The sequence below is a fragment of the Macaca nemestrina genome, chromosome 10, assembly GCF_043159975.1.
Source record: "Macaca nemestrina isolate mMacNem1 chromosome 10, mMacNem.hap1, whole genome shotgun sequence".
Taxonomy (NCBI): Eukaryota; Metazoa; Chordata; class Mammalia; order Primates; family Cercopithecidae; genus Macaca; species Macaca nemestrina.
Window position 1 is genome coordinate 91,809,062 of NC_092134.1, and position 18,647 is coordinate 91,827,708.

General features: G+C 40.1%; 1 long non-coding RNA gene across 3 annotated transcripts in view; it reads left to right on the top strand.

Annotated features, from left to right (window-relative positions):
• Positions 1-1,046: 1,046 nt before the first annotated feature.
• The window catches only part of LOC139356798 (uncharacterized), a 65,672-nt gene continuing 48,071 nt past the window's right edge, over positions 1,047-18,647 (top strand). Inside the window, exons 1-3 of one of the 3 annotated variants that reach the window (XR_011609229.1) lie at positions 1,047-5,913; positions 7,132-7,235; positions 10,833-11,890. This is a non-coding gene — a long non-coding RNA (uncharacterized lncRNA). Of the gene's footprint in view, positions 5,914-7,131; positions 7,236-7,583; positions 7,683-10,832; positions 11,891-18,647 lie in introns of those variants that run through there. The other 2 variants (XR_011609230.1, XR_011609231.1) reach the window with 2 other exon arrangements.

The following is an 18,647-nucleotide window of genomic DNA, read 5'->3' on the forward strand; positions in this document are numbered from 1 at the left end:
ATGTGTCTGTTGGCTGTATGAATGTCTTCTTTTGAGAAGTGTCTGTTCATATCCTTTGCCCACTTTTGATGGGGTTGTTTGTTTTTTTCTTGTAAATTTGTTTGAGTTCTTTGTAGGTTCTGGATATTAGCCCTTTGTCAGATGAGTAGATTGCAAGAATTTTCTCCCATTCTGTAGGTTGCCTGTTCACTCTGATGGTAGTTTCTTTTGCTGTGCAGAAGCTTTTTAGTTTAATTAGATCCCATTTGTCAATTTTGGCTTTTGCTGCCGTTGCTTTTGGTGTTTTAGACATGAAGTCTTTGCCCATGCCTATGTCCTGAATGGTACTACCTAGGTTTTCCTCTAGGGTTTTGATGGTATTAGGTCTAACATTTAAGTCTCTAATCCATCTTGAATTAATTTTTGTATAAGGAGTAAGGAAAGGATCCAGTTTCAGCTTTCTACTTATGGCTAGCCAATTTTCCCAGCACCATTTATTAAATAGGGAATCCTTTCCCCATTTCTTGTTTCTCTCAGGTTTGTCAAAGATCAGATGGCTGTAGATGTGTGGTATTATTTCTGAGGACTCTGTTCTGTTCCATTGGTCTATATCTCTGTTTTGGTACCAGTACCATGCTGTTTTGGTTACTGTAGCCTTGTAGTATAGTTTGAAGTCTGGTAGTGTGATGCCTCCAGCTTTGTTCTTTTGACTTAGGATTGTCTTGGAGATGCAGGCTCTTTTTTGGTTCCATATGAACTTTAAAGCAGTTTTTTCCAATTCTGTGAAGAAACTCATTGGTAGCTTGATGGGGATGGCATTGAATCTATAAATAACCTTGGGCAGTATGGCCATTTTCACGATATCGATTCTTCCTATCCATGAGCATGGTATGTTCTTCCATTTGTTTGTGTCCTCTTTTATTTCACTGAGCAGTGGTTTGTAGTTCTCCTTGAAGAGGTCCTTTACATCCCTTGTAAGTTGGATTCCTAGGTATTTTATTCTCTTTGAAGCAATTGTGAATGGAAGTTCATTCATGATTTGGCTCTCTGTTTGTCTGTTAACTGGTGTATAAGAATGCTTGTGATTTTTGCACATTAATTTTGTATCCTGAGACTTTGCTGACGTTTGAGATGGAGTTTCATTCCTGTTGCCTAGGCTGGAGTGCGGTGGTATGATCTCGGCTCTCTGCAACCTCCGCCTCCCAGGTTCAAGTGATTCTCCTGCCTCAGCCTCCTGAGTAGCTGGGATAACAAGTGCCTGCCACCATGCCCTGCTATTATTATTATTATTTTTTGTATTTTTGGTAGAGACAGGTTTTCATCATATTGGCCAGGCTGGTCTCGAACTCCTGACCTCAGGTGATCCCCCCACCTCAGCCTGCCAAAGTGCTGCGATTACAGGCGTGAGTCACCGCATTTGGCTTCTTTATACTTTTAATACCAGTGGGAGGGAAAGAACATCCTTTGTGATAATGGTAATGAAAATTTCAGGCCTGACTTGGAATGGCCTAGCTTGGGTCATGTGCTTATCCCTTGTATTAGTCCATTCTTATGCTGCTAATAAAGACATTTCTAAGGCTCGATAATTTATAAAGGAAAGAGGGTTAATTGGCTCACAGTTCAGCATGGCTGGGGAGGCCTCAGGAAACTTACAATCATGGTGGAAGGGGAAAGAAACATGTCCTTCTTTACGTGGTGGCAACAAGGAGAAGTGGAGAGCTAAGGTGGGGGTGGTGGGGAGCCCCTTATAAAACCATCAGGTTTTGTGAGAACTCACTATCACAAGAACAGCCTGGAGGTAACTGGCCCCATGATTCAATCACTTCCCACCAGGTCCCTCCCATGACACATGGGGATTATGGGAACTACAATTCAAGATGAGATTTGGGTGGGGATACAGCCAAACCATATCATCCCTGGACCAATAATTCAATTCTTTGTCCTATGTCTAAGTGTAGCATCACAGTCCAGGCCAAATCCACTTAAATCTCATGGGCTTAGCAGGCATAAAATAGAGTGGGGAAGGAGAACATTCATGTCAATATTGAAACTCAAAGGTGTTCTCAAAGCTGCATGACACTCCTACTACAACCTTCTGATCCAAGTTGCACTTCCATTTCTAACAGCAAACATTTCAAACTGTCTTCACTGCTATCTCTGGACTCTCCCCACCTCACCCCAACTTTTTCTCTGATGCTGGACATGAATAACTTTTCCTTCTGTCTTACAAAGAAAGTTGAAGTGAATCGACGGAAAGCCACCATCAATTTCCTGCTATCCAACAATTATGCAAATGCAAAGGCTTCTGTTTGCATCCATCTTCTTCTCTTTTACACCAGAACAGGGGCTTCTCTGTCTATTTATGGCCAGTGCCATCATCTGTGCCTTTTCCTGCCTTCTAACTCTAACCCTCTCTATATTTATTTCACGCACATTCTACTGCATTCTCCTACCGGGAATTTACATTCCTTCCTACATTCCCATTCTCTTTCTCCTTTATCTTTTAATAAAACTCTCAATTGGTCATATATTCCTTATCCAATTTCTGTCTTAAAGCTTTCCTTCTTTCAAAACCAAACTTCTTATGAATGATAACAATTCTTGCTATTGCCATTTTCTCACTTCCCACTTACTTCTCAACCCACTCTAGTCTAGCTTTGGTCAAAACAGCAAACCTTCTTATGTCTCTTCTGCTTTAAACTCTTCAATGTTAGTGCATTGCTCTTAGGATAAACATCCACATTCTCAAAATGACTTAGAAGGCTCTAGACAGTCTGGTTCCTAGGGAGATTTGCAGCCACATCTTGTACCACACTTTCCATTTCACATAACCTTCTTCTTTTGGTTTCTTACATGTATTACAGTACACCCTTTGTATCTGTGGGTTCCATGCTACTGCATTCAGCCAATGTCAGACTGAAAATATTTGGGCAAAAAAAGCATCTGTTCTGAATATGTAGACTTTTTTTTCTTGTCGTTATTTCCTAAACAATATAGTATTACAACTATTTACATTGTATTATGTATTATAAGTAATCTAGAGATGATTTAAAGTATATAGGAGGATGTGCATAGGTTATGTGCAAATATCACACTATTTTACATTAGAGACTTGAGCATCCTTGGATTTTGGTATCTTTGAGGAGTCCTGGAACCAATCTTCCACAATACTGAGGGATAATCATATATCACATTTCCAGCAGGAACTAGCTGGTGCATTCAAATAGTGTAACCCAGGAGAGTTATGAGGGACTATTTACAAGGATATGGGAAAGGTTAAGGGAAGTCAATAGGAGATGATGAAGCATCTGAAAGCTTAGTTACCAACAACTTAGGTCCCTGTAGATACAAGAGGCAGGAATAATTGCAGATCCCTGAGATGCTGCTAGCTGTAGCTATAGGATAAAGCTTTTTGAGTAACTTTACCCAATTGGAACTGTGCCTTAGAAAGAAGATCACAGCTATAGCCAACCCAAGGCCAATCAGGAAAATAAATACCCTAAACAATTGACTAAAAGTAAGAAGCCAGAGGGCCAAATATATGGTTGATAGCTAGAGATTAACCTTTTGGGGTGCAAGGCAGGGTAAAGAAGGGTAGAGAGTGGATTAGGAAAAGCAACAGATAATTTCCAGCTCCTTCTTACCACAGCAGTTTTGTACAGGCTGTTCCTCTGTTTGGATGCTGTTTTTGAAAGCTGATCATCTTCAACTAGTTCCTTCTTTTTCATCCTTCAAACCTCAGATTCATGTGTCTTGTTTTGTATAGAAGCTATCTTTAACCAACTAATAGGCCAAGATCCTTCATCATGGAGCTTGATTCTTTCCTTCTCAGCACTTACCTCAGTTTGTAATCATCCTGCTATTAGTGTGATAATTTAATCAATGTCTGTGTCCTCCCTGTGGCTCTATATTCCATGTGACTGGGGATTATGCCTGATTTAACTCCTAGTAGAATTCCTAGGCCCTAACACACAACACCTGGTATATAGTAGGAACTCACTAAATTGATGCTGAATAAGTAAATATACTGAAAATGTATGCTATAGTCTGAATGTGTCCCCCACCAAATTCATATGTTGAAGTCCTAACCCTTGAAGTGATAATATTAGGAGGTGGAGCCTTGGGAAGTGATTAGATGATGACAATGGAATCCTCATAAATGAGATTAGTACTCTTATAACAGAGACCCAAGGGAGCTTGTTTGCTTCTTCCACTAACTGAGGGTGCAGCGTGAAGATAACGTCTGTGAGGAAAGGGCCCTTACTAGTCATCAAATCTGGTGGTGTCTTGATCTTAGCTTTCCCAGTCTCCAAAACTGTCTAAGGTATTTTGTTATAGCAACCTGAACGGACTAAGACACAATGTAGCATGCTCAGTAGCTTGAGCTCTGGGGTCATCTTCTGTCCAGAGGCTGACTGGGCAGCACCCATCACCACAAGGGCCTAAATGGGCTGAGTGCAAGCTTCTTAGCTCTGTAGCTTTTTGTTCTTCATCCTTCCCTTGCTATCAAGGAGGCTGGCTCCTCTCTCCAGGGATTCCAGGAGTTGCTCTTGTTGCCAGGGCTCTGGCCAGGCAGGGTCCAGTGTTGCAGTTCAAGGGAAGTCCCCAGGATCTTCTCATTACTCATTCATGTTTCTGTAACATCACTCTGTTTTGATGAAGGTCAGAATCGCTGGAAGCTGTCCTGTCAACCTTCTCTGCTTGGACCTAGGCAGAGGCTTTCTGGAACACCTTAGGATTCTGACTGATATTGAAGTGAAGAGAAAAGTATGCATTCTCCAGAATATGCTAGGAACGGCCATGGTGCACGTTCACCTTCACAGCCAATTTAGCCTATTGGTCACTGTCCATAAACATGTTCATCTCCAGTGTTAGTCCACAGCTGGTGAAGCACTGTTGATAGGTTTTGCAGGGAGACATTATTCTTGCAGCTGCAATACCCCCTTTTCTCCAGTACTCCTCACCCAACTGGTTTCAGGCTTCCACCAGCTCAGGCTCCAACTTCATAGCCTTTGGTAGAAACTCCTTAGCCTTAGAGACACAATCAGGAGTCATGTTCAGTGCCTTCCCAGTCAGCATCCTCACTGCACCTTGCCCTGAATTAAACCCACGACTTCCCCCATCTGCTGCAGGGTCTTCAACATCTCCTCCAGGGGCTTCTGCATCTCCTCCTGCACATCCTATTGCTCCCCCCCAGCATCCACAACACTATGTGTCTTGAAATTGCAGTCTTGAAATGAATAGTCTCTATTCATTCAAAATCCTGCAGTTTCTGCGAGATCTGCCTGCCTTCTTCCTTTTCATTAACCATCATTTCCCAGCTATCATCATTAATTAATTAATATGCAATCTGGTAAATGCAGTGATTAGAAATGGATTTTTCTGTGAAGTTAATGAAGCTTAAGCTTCAGAACTCTCACTCCCTGGGCCTATTCCAAGGCCCTGGCAAAGTGTTCACATGGTCATATGTTTTTGTAAAATATGCAAATGTTAGCTGTTTTAATCACACTCAGGTAAGAGCACGCTTTCTCTCTACTCTGACTTCCCATGAATCTCACTTCTGCTTATGTTAAATAACATAAGAGTAGCAGTGGGCGTTTTTGGGATTTCAGTAAGGGGAATTGAGTTGAGGATGCATTTTGTTTGGACTTAGTGGGATATGTTTATGTGTTTTTCAGTTGCTTCCATCTATATTGAAGCTATTGTTAATCATCTTGGGTTAGAAATGTCTTCTAGGAATTCTTGCATTGATCATTGTGCCAACTCACTTGGCATTGGGACATGACAGTGCAGGGCGAGTTTGTAACCTGACGTGAATATATTCCACACTCCTAGCTCAAAAAGAAAGTGGGTGGAGACAAAACAAGATTGAACATGTATGGAGCCAGAAGTTCATCCTTGGAAAATTCTTCCCATCATTCAATGTGTAAAACGGTAAGCAAAGGCTTTGATTCTCATTTATCTTCAGTTTTAATGGGAGATCTTTCATACATAATGACAACCATGTATTTTTGATAAGAATCATGTGAAGTAGAATTTATCAGAAATTCTGTGTGTGTAACAATACAGAGATTTTGTCTGTGTATAAAGTAGCATGTTTTACAAAGCCCAACTATCAATAATAAAAAAATTCTGATCAACTGTAGCATAGGAAAGACCGAATTCTATTTCTCCTCTCTCTATGGAAAGTAATATTACAAAATTATTGTTGAAGAGATGATAAAGAGTATGCAACCAACAAGTAGGAAAACATGTAGGAAAGGTATTCTAGAGAAATCAGGTCATTAATTAATGAAATATGGTGTGTTTTTTTCTATATTTTGGATAGGTAGTATATTTTTCAGATTTTGAAAATTTGTATTAATTTTTCCCTTTATAAATAATATTATCTTGGCATTCTAATTTTATATTTGTAATTTTGTATTCTTTTGCTTAAAGAGGGTCTTGAAAATTGTACTAGGTTCAGGCCCCACAAACTCGAGGCTGCACCCTGTGGTAGCAGAAGTAGGCACTAGTTTTTGAGGGAATGGGTAGTTTTGGATGGGAATGTAAAGGATCAGATGCTTCCTTAAAGAGGGAACACTTAAGCTTGAGGTCTAGAGGCCGAGTAGTTTTCCAGAGAAACTCTCCAAATTGCGGAAGTGCTTGCCCAAATCATGGAATTTCTTTTTAGTTTTATACTCATAGTAGGCATGTTTGGTTTACAGCTTCCTTCAGGATGTTTGTTGCCATTGTTATGTGTGGCTGTCATTACTTTATAACAGGTTGTGGAGAGATGACATTTGGTATGGGGTCTATAGGATCCTGTGGATTGACTCTGAGCTGCCTATAAAGAGAGTTAGCCAGGAACTGGTGAGATCCCAAGGGTGTTTGGGACTGTAGGCACAAACAGATCTGTTTTAGAGCTTAGGTGACCATTTTTCTGCATCTGCATAAATCCAGCTTTATTCTGTCACATCCTTTGGCATGGACAATGGTGTAACCTCGATGCTGGGTGGCAGCTAGGATGTTTCTCTGAGTGGCTGAGCAGGCTGCAGAGGTGGAAAAGTGGGAAACAGCATGTGTTAGTCTGTTTTTGCATTGCTATAAAGAAACACCTGAGGCTGGGTAATTTATAAAGAAAAGAAGTTTAATTGACTTACGGTTCTGCAGGCTGTACAGGAAGCATGGCGCCCAGCATCTGCTCAGCTTCTCATGAAGCCTCAGGGAGCTTTCACTCATGATGGAAGGTGAAGCGGGAGCAGACATCTCACATGGTGAGAGAGGGAGCAAGACGCGGGGGCGGGGGGTGGTACCATACTCTTTTTAACAACCAGTGTGAACTCAGAGCAAGAACTCACTCATTACTGCAAGGACAGCACCAAAATGTTCATGAGGGATCCCCTCCCATGACCCAAACACTTCCCGCCAGGCCCCACCTCCAACACTGGGGATGACAATTCAACATGACATTTGGAGGGGATGAAACCCAAACCATATCACAGAGCCGAAGAGAAAGCACATCTAGCCTCATGGTGATGTCAGCTGGCAGATTGGTTGTGGCTTCATTTATGTACTCAATAAATATTTATTGAGTGCCTACTGTGTGCCAAATCTTATTCTAGACTCTGGGACTACCATAGAAAATGAAGTGTGTGAAACTCCTGGCTGCTATGGAACACATGGGAGAAATCCCTTGGGAATGACAAGAAATCACAAATAGGACTTATTGGGGGAAGGAGGGGGAGGAGGGAGGGGTTGAGGTTATGCTGTCATAGGTATGGGCCATTAAGGCATTGGACTTTCAGTTTCCAAATGTTATAATTAAACTTAGTGCAAATTCTGCATTGTATTCTGTTATACAATGGTGGTTTTTGTTTGTTTGTTTGTTTGTTTTTTAATAAAAATGAAGTTTGCCCATCCAAGTCTTTGAGAAAAACTGATAGTTTAGGGAGTTATGTTGTGTGTAACCAGGAAGTTATGTTGTATATAACCATAAACCCCTGCTGTGAGCTTTACAGTTAATTGAAAAGGAGCTATTTGATGATTTTCAAACAAAGGACTGATAGAATCAGGTCTGTGTTTATGTAACTCACAAACTCACTCTTACTTCTCTGTGGGACTTGAAGGAAGAAGCCAGGAAGACTAGTTAGGGGTTAATGCAACACTCCAGACTAGAGAGGATGAGGACCAGAGGCAGAACTGGGGAAACTGGAAGGGAAGAGAAAGGACAGAGTCAAATAAGACTTAGCAAGTAAAACCAACAGAACTTGGAAACTGATTGCATGGGAGTGGAGGCAGGAGATAGAGAAGTTGAGGACTATTCCCAGGATTTTCAGGGTGGATGGTGAGGCCACCAACTGAGACAGAACATTAAGGTGGAAGAACACATCAGGGATCAAATAATGAATTCACCAGCCTGGGCAACACAGTGAGACCCTGTCTTTAAAACATAAAAAGAAATTAGCTGGGTGTGTTGGTGCATGCCTTTAACTCCAGCTACTGGGGAGGCTGAAGCAGGAGGATCACTTGAGCCTAGGAGTTCGAGGCTGAAGTGAGCTATGATTGCACCACTGCACTCCAGCCTGGGTGACAGAATGAGAACCTGACTCTAAAAAAAAAAAAAAGAATTCAGTGTTGGATATGCTAAGTTTGAGGTGCCTGTGGATATCTGATGGGAATGACCATTAGAAAGTTTGATTTCCAGGTCTGCTGGGGGAAGTGCTGTGAGCTAGAAATAGATATTGGCAATTATTGAAATGCAAATGGTGCCTTGAGCAGAGATAAGGGATGAGATTTCTGAGGAGGAGTGGGGAGATTGAGATTAGTCCCCCAAGGACAGGACACTAGGGTTACTATATAGAACTTTTCTAGTGTGGTCAGAGGAACGGAGCCCTCTAAAGGTTCTTAGGAGGGGCCCAGAGAAGTACAAGAAGCTTCTCCATTATACTCTTCTGGTGTGAGCAAATGTGGAGTTGCTGAGCCTCCTTAATTCATTCAAGAAATATTTATTAAATATCCCTGGCTATGTTGCAACATTTCCCACTAATTACTTGGTGACTGGTGTCAGATGCCCAGATGGTTGTATTGTTGAAAACACATATGATTAACTCCTTGGTGGGAAGAAATGGCTCTAAATAAGGTCCCATGGCCCACAGCAGGAAGGCCCAAGACATTGAGCATGAAGTCAGCAGAGCTGTTGTGAAGAGCGACCAGATGGGGACGGAGGATGAGGGGTGTGGGGGCAAGCAGGCCGGCCTGAGGGAATGCCACGTGTTGGACGCTGGAGGCGTGCTGTGTCGCTTCTGTCGCAGAGCCACCAGCAGCGTGCCTGGTGCTTTGCTGGCAATCATGGCCTCCTGCACGAGTGCCTGAATCCCTGCTTAAGCCACGAGGCTGGGACTTGCTGGTTTCCTTCCCCAAAGCAGGCTTCACAATCTGTTCAGAGCTGTCTCGGTGCTTGGGAGGAGGTGGAGGAACTGGGATTCACCATCTGTGAGGGTATGGCAGGGAAAGAAGGAAGAATTGTTCTGTTTTTGAGTAATAATAAGAAAGAAAATCTCATCATTTTACAAGTAGAGTTTAATTCATATACTAGATAAGAGGACATCTAACCTCTGACAAGAATCGTTAATTTACTCCATCAAACATGTTCATAGAAATCCTAAGGTTGATAAATTCTCAAACAGAAAATGTTAAAAGATCTAAGAAAAAATACAATGGCCTTAGCTATAAGGGCCTAAATAATTAAGAATAGTCTCAAAGGCATGTAGAACATCAGAGAAAAGTTATGGACATTTTTGTCTGTTAAAGGAGAAAATCTCAAGACGAAGATGACTTTTTAAACAGAAATGGCAAGTGAACACTTGTCGAGTCAATTGTAAACACCTGTCCAGTTTTGTTTCCTGCACCAGACTCCTTTTAAAAATGTCGTACGGCAAGTGGCCAAGCATCAGCCGTTTTCAAATGCAGTCACCTGATCCTCAAATGCTTGTGATATCCGCATTATTATCTCTATTCTCAGATGAGAAAACAGAAGCTCCGAGAAGTAGTATACTGTGCACTTTTGTCAAAGCTGCTCAGCAGCAGAACCGAGACCCTCAGGCCAGATCACAGGGCTCGTGCTCACTCTCCACACCCTTCTACCGCAGCTTCACTTCTTGATGCTCCCTACTTGCCATGGTAGAATCCACTGTATATTATTATTATTTTTTTTTTGGATTTTGAGGCCATGCCTACTGATCAGTTTTATATATGAATCAAGGACTGAGTTATGAGTGTGCCATGAGATTGGGTGGTCAGAATGCCCTGGTTGTCTCACATGCTGCCTCTACTGGGGTACAAAGTAGGAGGGAAAGAGAGGATATAGTTTATGGCTCATCTTCTTGTTTATCTTCACCATAAAGGTCCAACGTCAGAGGTGATGAGTAGGAGTGAGGTGGAGGGGAGCAGGGCCACCCTCTCAGCGGACTCAGGCAGTGAGTCCCCACCATTGGGTGGCACAGGAGCAGGATCAGGAAGACAAACCCAGGATCATGTTGTACTGTGCTCCTTCAGAGAAAATAGGCCAAGGCCTGTATTCAGCCTTCGAGTTGAATCAGAGAAGGCAAAATCAGAATATATAAGAAAGTATGTAACTTCATTTCAGCATTCAATTTAAGTAGAGCTCATTCCCATTGGAAAATAGGTTTTACCCACAGCTTGTATTCTGTTACTAATTAAATTTCGTCACCTGCTTCCCCTGTTAGTGACAGCATTAGGTGTTGGGATGATGGCATTGGGTGATTTCTCTGGGTTGACTGACCGTTCTTTGATTTTTATGTTGTCTTGTCTTCCCCCAACCTTTTTTCTTTAATTTTTCAATATTATTACAGAAAGACAAATTGTGAATGGAGTTCAGGCCTGCCCTTGGTTCCTGATGAAGGTATACACATGAACTAAGTATAAAGTTGGCTGACTGTGAAATATTCAGCTTGGAAAGTCATTATCCCATGAGCAACATCATCAAGATATGCAGGACTTGTTTTCAATGTTAAGCTTATGGCACAGATTTCCTAATGTGATATGGAAGTTACCTTACTAAAGATTGCTTGACCTGTTTGAGTCATGATGCATTTTGGGTGAATAATTGTCCTCATTTTACTTTTTACCGCCCTTGTAACCCCTTCAGGGTGTTGAAAAAATACGATCTGGTAATTTTTTTTCTTTCATTTCTACTGTAACACTGAATATGTAATGTAGTTTTGCAGATCCTGTGGCAAGAGATTGGCTGGCTTCCATACTCATTTAAAAATCACTATCGGTGCCTCTGCTGGAGGGGTTTTCAATTCACCATCTCTAATCTGCCCTTCTGAAAGATTTAGTGACCAGATGTCCAGGATCAGCGAGAAAGATCTTGTCTGCCAGAGTCAATATTTTTTTCCTATCATCCTGCTGGCCTAGGGACTTGAAAATCCCCACCAAGCATAGCTAGCTGCAAATGTCTCTGGTAGAAGTATTGTTAACCAAATTCAAGGTTACTAGACTAGCCCAGCTCTAATATTTATAAAACTCTTTTTATGTTTTCATCTTTAATTCTTTTTTTTTTTTTTTTTAAATCAGCTTTCTTTTTACTACCTTTTCTATTCTTCTTTTCCAGTCTGGTCATGTACCTCTTATCTTTGACTTTATTGCTTCTTATCTGCAGGGATATTTCTACCATGATTTCACTTTACTATCACTTTCTCTACTTGCTTGATGTAACCTTGCCAAGCAACTGGCCTTGTTACTTAGAGTGTGGTCCTCGGGCATCAGCATCAGTATCACCTGCAAGCCTGTTGGGAATGCAGGATCTCAGCCCTCACTTTGGACCTACTGATTCAGAATCTGTGTTTTCACAAGATCCCCAGATAATATGGATGCATGTTAAAGTTTGCAAAGCATTGCTCCAATGTATGGCCTTACAAACTCAGTTTTTTCTAGCAACTTGTGACACGGAGGGCATAGTTGCCAAATATTTTTCACTCTGTTGATGTGCTGGGGTAACCACTGACACTTGCAGTTGGGAGTGGAATGCTGGAGGAGAAAGTTGCTCAGCTGGGTTGGAACCATGTTCCCAAGGCAAGTGGTCCTGCCATGGCTCTGGACAGGTGAATTTTCTGCTTTTCATTATCTGCAGCAATCTGATGCCCTTCTCTCTCATACTTGCATAGCAAGGAAGTGAAGCCACTGCAGTATGAAGATGTATTTCAAATGACAAAAAAGTGTCACTTTAGAGCAAGAGTCCATAGAATGGTGGGGAGACAGATGTCTCAATTTCAGCTGCATGTACTAAGTGACACATTTCACGAGGCAACCAGATGTCTGTATTTCATCCGTCTAACAGTTGTTCCCCATGAGACGGGTAAGTGGGTGAACAGGCACCACAGCTCTGGGACTGGTGAGTGTCTTGATGTGACAGTCTCGTTACAGGAGGCACAAGGTTCATAATTGTTTTTTCAAGTTAACAGTTTCAACAGTTATATATCCACATTCTTTCACAAACTACAGAAGTTCAACAGACATTTACCATGGCGATGCACCTCTCACTATAATATGAAGTGTAAGGCACATGAATCTTCTGGGGATCTTGGTAAAAATGTAGATTCTGATTCCATAGGTCTAGGATAGGGCCTGAGGGTCTGTGTTTCTAACAGACTCTCAGGTGATTCTGATGCTGAAACCATGGTAAGCTCTTGCCTCTTCTCCAAACAGGAATTTCAAACTGAGGAGCAACTAGCTTTTCAAACATAATGCCACTTGGTCTACTTTTCCATTTGAGAATGAGATCAGAAAGTTTATTAAGATTTAGGAGCGTCTTTGCAGTGGTGCATTTTCTTTTTTAAAATCAAACTACATATCTCTTGCTACCCTATATTCATCCAGCACAGGAAAGACAAAATACATTAGCCTTCAGTCCCTTTTGCCTCCAATCCATCCAGCGGACTGTCACCAACATAATCTTCCTGAAACACTGCTGTCACCATGTCACTTCCCTGCTCAAGAATTTACAGGCATTTCCTACTTCCTATTGGACCAAGTCTAAATTCATCTGCCAGGCTTTCAAGGACTCTCATAACTTGGCTCACTCTATTTATTCAATCTTATTTTCTTCCCCTCCTCAGCCAGGACTCCCTGTCACTCAGACCCGCCTCTGTGTTGCTTTCCTTCCACTGCCGCACTGCGCTGTGCTGCAGCTCACCTGAATCTGCTGATTCCATAGCAGGATTCAAGGGCTAACGTTCTCATGACATTGTTTCTAACTTTTTTAGATTGCAATGATCACATCTTTCTCTGAATTTCTATGGTCAAACAGTTCAGCACTTAATTTAAATTTCTTTCTTTATTTATCTATGATGGAGTCTTGCTCTGTTGTCTAGGCTGCCAGGTAGGAATGCAGTGGCACGATCTCGGCTCACTGCCACCTCTGGCTCCCAGGTTCAAGTGATTCTCTTGCCTCAGCCTCCTGAGTAGCTGGGATTACAGGCATGCGCCACGATGCCTGGCTAATTTTTGTATTTTTAGTAGAGACGGAGTTTCACCATGTTGGCCAGGCTGGTCTGGAACTCCTGACCTCAGGTGATCTGCCCGCCTTGGCCTCCCAAAGTGTTGGGATTACAGGCGTGAGCCACTGGGCCCTACTTTATTTAGATTTAAAATTGCTTTGTGTAGGAGATTGAGTAGCATACCCCTCAAGATTCATGTCTACCCAGAACTTTAGAATGTGATTTTATTTGTAGATAGGGTCTTGGCAGATGTAACGAGTTTAGATGAGGTCATTTGGCATTAGGGTGAGCCCTAAATCCAATGACTGGTGTCCTGATGAGAAGAGGAAATAAGAGGACAAGACACAGAGAGACATGTGTCTTGGGAAGAAGCCCATGTGAAGACAGAGGCAGGAATTGGAGTGATGCTGCTACAAGCCCAGGAATGCCAGGAGCCACCCTGGAGGAGGCAAGGAAGGATATTCTCCTAGAGCCTTTGAGAGGAGTGCAGACCTGTTAAGACCTTTATTTTGAACTTCTAGCCTACACAGCTGTGGAAGAAGAAATCTCTTATTTTAAGCTACCGAGTTTGTGGTAATATACTAAGGCAATCCTAAAACACACTTTGTATTAATTTTTATCTAATGTATGTATGGTAGCTTTAGCTCTGTAACTACATCCGAAGTCTCTACAGAATAAGGACCCCTGTGCTCTTCTAATATTCCCTGGAATATTTTATGTAGGGCTAAAACAGTAATGTAAAAATATCTATATATTTTTTGCATTTTACTTTTGTTGTTGCGATACGTCATGCACAGTATAAAGTGCAAACATCTTAAGTGTAGAGCTTATGACTTAAAAAAACCCACCATAATGGAATCACTACCCAGATCAATGTGGAAGACACCCACAGCACCCCAGAATCCTCCCTTGTACCTTTTCCTAGTTAGAATCACTAGTTGAACTTCGATTGCCATATATTAGTTTTACTTGTTTGTGAACTTTATATGAATAGATTCATCCAGAGGCTTCTATCAACCCTGTGCTGTGAGGTTCATTCATATTTTTACATCTAACAGTTTCCACTTCATTTAAAATTTTTTAAAAATGGTGTTGTAAATTGGCAATTTATAACTGTATGTATTTATGGAATACAGAGTGGCTGTGATGTATGAATACAAAATGTAATAATCACATTAAGGCAATTTGAACATTTATTGCCTCACATACTTATTTTTTTTTTTTTGTGGTGAGAACGTTTGAAATTTGCCCTCAGTGGTTTTGAAATGCACAATACTTTATTATTGACTATATTCACCATGCTGTGCAGTAAATCTCAAAAAAAACCCAACACTTAGTTTTCCTGTCTGAGACTTTGTATCCTTTGACTATCATTTTCCCATTGTCCCCACCTCCAGCCTCTATAAGTGAGAATACGTGGTGTCTTTCTGTGCTGAGCTTATTTCACCTAGAATAATGTTCTTTAATTCCATCCATGTTATTGCAAATGCCAGAATTATTTCCTCCTGCTCCTCTTTCTCCTCTTCCTCCTCCTCCTTCTCCTCTTCCTCTTCCTCCTTCTCTTCCTCCTCCTCCTTCTTCTCTTCCTCCTCCTTCTATTTATTATTAAGAGACCAGTGCTTGCTCTGTCACCCAGGCTAGTCTTAACTCCTGGCCTCAAGTAATCCTCCAGCTTTAGCCTCCCCAGTCGCTGGTAGTATAGGCACAAGCCTATAAATTTTGAATCATACCCGGTTCAAAATTTCCTTCTTTTTAAAGTCTGAATAGTGTTCTATTGTGTATCTATACCACATTTTTCCTTATCACTTCATCTGTTGATGGACACTTAGGCTCATTCCATAGCTTGACTATTGTGCATATTGCTGCAATGAACATGGGAGTGTACATCTCTTTGACAAGCTGATTTCCTTTCTTTTGGGTAAATACCCAGAAGTGGGATTGCTGGATCATATGATAGTTCTATTTTTAGTTTTTTGAGGAACCTCCATCCTGTTTTCCATAATGGTTATACTAATTTACATTCCTACCAACAGTGTACAGGGGTTCCTGTTTTTCCACATCCTCACCAACTTGTTACCTTTTGTCTTTTTTTTTTTTTAATAGTAGCCATTCTGACAGGTGTGAGGGAATATCGCATTGTGGTTTTGATTTGCATTTTTTGGATGATTAGTGGTGTTGAGCATTCTTAAATATATCTGCTAGACATTTGTATGTCTCTTTTGAGAAATGTCTATTCAGATCTCTTGTTCAGTTTTTAAACTGGATTATTGATGTTTTTTGTATTGAGTCTTCCTTATATGTTTTGGATGTTAACCCCTTAACAGATGTATGGCTTGCAAATATCTTCTCCCAATCTGTAGGTTGTCTTGTCAGAGTTAATTGTTTGCTTTGCAGAAGCTTTTTGGTTCAATGTAATCCTATTTGTCTATTTTTAGTTTTGTTGCCTGTGCTATTGCAGTCAAATCCCAAAACATTGTTGCCCAGACCAATGTCAAAGTGTAGGTTTCCCCTATGTTTTCTTCTAGTAGTTTTAGTTTGAGATCTTATGTTTAAATCTTTAATCCATTTTGCATTTATTTTTGTATATGGTGTGAGATAAAGGTCCAATTTCATTCTTCTGCATGTAGATATATCCAGTTTTTCCAGTACCATTTATTGAAGGGACTATCCCTTTCCCATTGTGTATGGCATTTTTGTTGAAAATCAATTGACAATATGTGCATGCGTTCATTTCTGGGCTCTCTATTCCCATCCATTGGTTGATGTGCCTATTTTTATGCCAGTATCATGCTGTTTTCATTACTGTAGCTTTAAAGTATAATTTGACATCAGGTAGTATGAGGCCTCCAGATTTCTTCTTTTTGTCCATGATTGCCTTGGCTATTTGTAGTATTTTGTAGTTCCATGTGAATTTTAGGATTTTAAAAATGTTTTTGTGAAAAATGACATTGCAATTTTGATAAAGATTGTGTTGAATCTGTAGATCACTTTGGGTAGGATGAACATTGTAACAATATTAATTCTTTCAATTCATGAACACAGCTATCTTTCCATTGATCTGTGTCTTCAATTTTTTCATAAATGTTTTATAGTTTTCAGTGTGCGAGTCTTTTACCTCCTTGATTAAATTTATTCCTAAGTATTTTATTTTTTGGTGGCTATTGTAAATGGGATTGTTTTCTAGATTTCTTTTAATACATTTTTATTAAATGACTATACCATTGTTTATTCATTCTGTTGTTGAAGCTCATTTGGGTCCTTTCTGGGTTTTGGCTATTGATAATGTTGCTCTGAACATTCCTATATGGTATTTTGGTGCACATTTAAACACCAAGGTATATACTGTTGGTCTATAACTAGGAGTGGATTGCTGAGTCATGGTTCAACATGGTTCATCCATGTTCTTGTGTGGTTCAGTAGTTTGTTCTTTAAAAAAAAATTCTTCATTTTTGTAGGTGCATAGTAGGTGTATATATTTATGGATTATATAAGATACTTTAGTACAGGCATGTAGTACATAATAATATGGGTAAATAGGGTATCTGTCACCTCAAGCATTTATCCTTTGTGTTACAAACAACCCAATTATACTCTTTTAGTTATTTTAAAATGTACAATTAAATTAGTTTTGACTATAATCAACCTGCTGTGCTAGCAAGTACTAATTCTTATTAATTCTTTCTAACTAATTTTTTTGTACCCATTAACCATCCCCCCATTCCCCACTATCCTTCCTAGTCTTTGGTAACTATCCTTCTACTCTCTATCTTCATGAGTTCAATTATTTTAATTTTTAGCTCCTACAAATAAGTGAGAACATGCAAAGCTTGTCTTTCTATGCCTGGCTTACTTCACTTAACATAATATCCTCCAGTTCCATCCATGTTGTTGCAAATGACATGATCTCATTCTTTTTAATGGCTGAATAGAACTCCATTGTGTACATGTAGGTTTCTTTATCCACTCATTTTATTTATCTGCATTTTCTTTATCCACTCATCTGTTGAGGGACACTTGGGTTGCTTGGCTATTGTGAATAGTGTTGCAATAAACATGGAAGTGCAGATATCTCTCTGATACACAGATTTCCTTTCTTTGGGGTATGTGCTTAGGAGTGGGATTGCTGGATCATATGGTAACTGTATTTTTAGGTTTTTGAGGAACCTCCAAACTGTTCTCCATAGTGGTTGTACTAATTTATGTTCCCACCAACAGTGTACAAGGGTTTCCTTTTCTCCACACCCTCACCAACATTTATTATTGCCTGACTTTTAGATAAAAGCTATTTAAACTGGGATGAAGTGTATATTATTATGGCTTTGATTTGCATTTCTCTGATCATCAATGATGTTGAGCACATTTTCATATCCCTGTTTGTCATTTGTATGTCTTCTTTTGAGCAACATCTATTCAAGTCTTTTGTTCATTTATTAATCAGATTATTAGACTTTTTTCCTATGAATTGTTTGAGCTCATTATATATTCTGGTTATGAATCTGTTGTCAGATGGGTAGTTTGCAAATATTTTCCCCATTCTGTGAGTTGTCTCTTCACTTTATTGATTGTTTCTTTTGCTGTGCAGAAACTTTTTAACTTGATGTGATCCCATTTATCCATTTTTGCTTTGGCTGCCTGTGCATATGAGGTATTACTCAAGGAATTGCTGCATGTTCCAATGTCCTGGAAAGTTTCCCCAATATTTTCTTATGGTAGTTTCATAGGTTGAGATCTTAGATTTAATTCTTTAATCCATTTTAATTTGATTTTTGTATATGGTAAGAGAGAAAGTTCTAGTTTTATTATTTTGCATATAGATATCCAGTTTTCCCAGCACCATTTATTGAATAAACTGCCTTTTCCCCAGTGTATGTTCTTGACACCTTGGTCAAAAATGAGTTCACTGTGAATGTGTGAATTTATCTCTAGGCTTTTTTTTTTCATGGATCAGTATGGCTGTTTTCATGCCAGTACCACGCCATTTTGATTATTATAGCTCTATAGTAAGTTTGTTCCTTTTTATTGCTGGATAGTATTTCATTGTTATGAATCTACTATAGTTTCTTTGTTCATCTGTTGATGGATATTTGGATCATTTCCAGTTTGGGATTATTGCAAATAAAGATGTGTGAAAATCCATCTTTTCATGAACATATGCTTTCATTTCTC